Source organism: Priapulus caudatus, unplaced genomic scaffold (genome assembly GCF_000485595.1).
Source record: "Priapulus caudatus unplaced genomic scaffold, Priapulus_caudatus-5.0.1 Scaffold1728, whole genome shotgun sequence".
Classification (NCBI taxonomy): Eukaryota; Metazoa; Priapulida; class Priapulimorpha; order Priapulimorphida; family Priapulidae; genus Priapulus; species Priapulus caudatus.
In genome coordinates, this window is record NW_014578789.1 from 38,463 (window position 1) to 38,832 (window position 370).

A 370-nucleotide genomic window follows, 5' to 3' on the forward strand; every position below is an offset into this window, starting at 1 on the left:
ATCACGAGGTCACGTCACGACGGCAAGTCACGAGGTCACGAGGTCATGCAACGGCACGTCATGGTGATACATCACGAGGTCACGTCACGACGGCAAGTCACGAGGTCACGAGGTCATGCAACGCCGTCATGATCACATGTCACGAGGTCACGAGGTCATGCAATGGCACGTCATGATGACACGTTACGAGGTCACGAGGTCGCGCGAGGTCACGACATTGCACGTCGTGACGCTGCATCGTAGGAAGTCACAGCGCATTATTAGGTGACGTCACTACGTCACTAATTGCCACGTCACAACGTCACTGCACGCCACGTCACGAGGTCACTGCACGCCACGTCACGAGGTCACTGCACGCCACGTCAAGTCA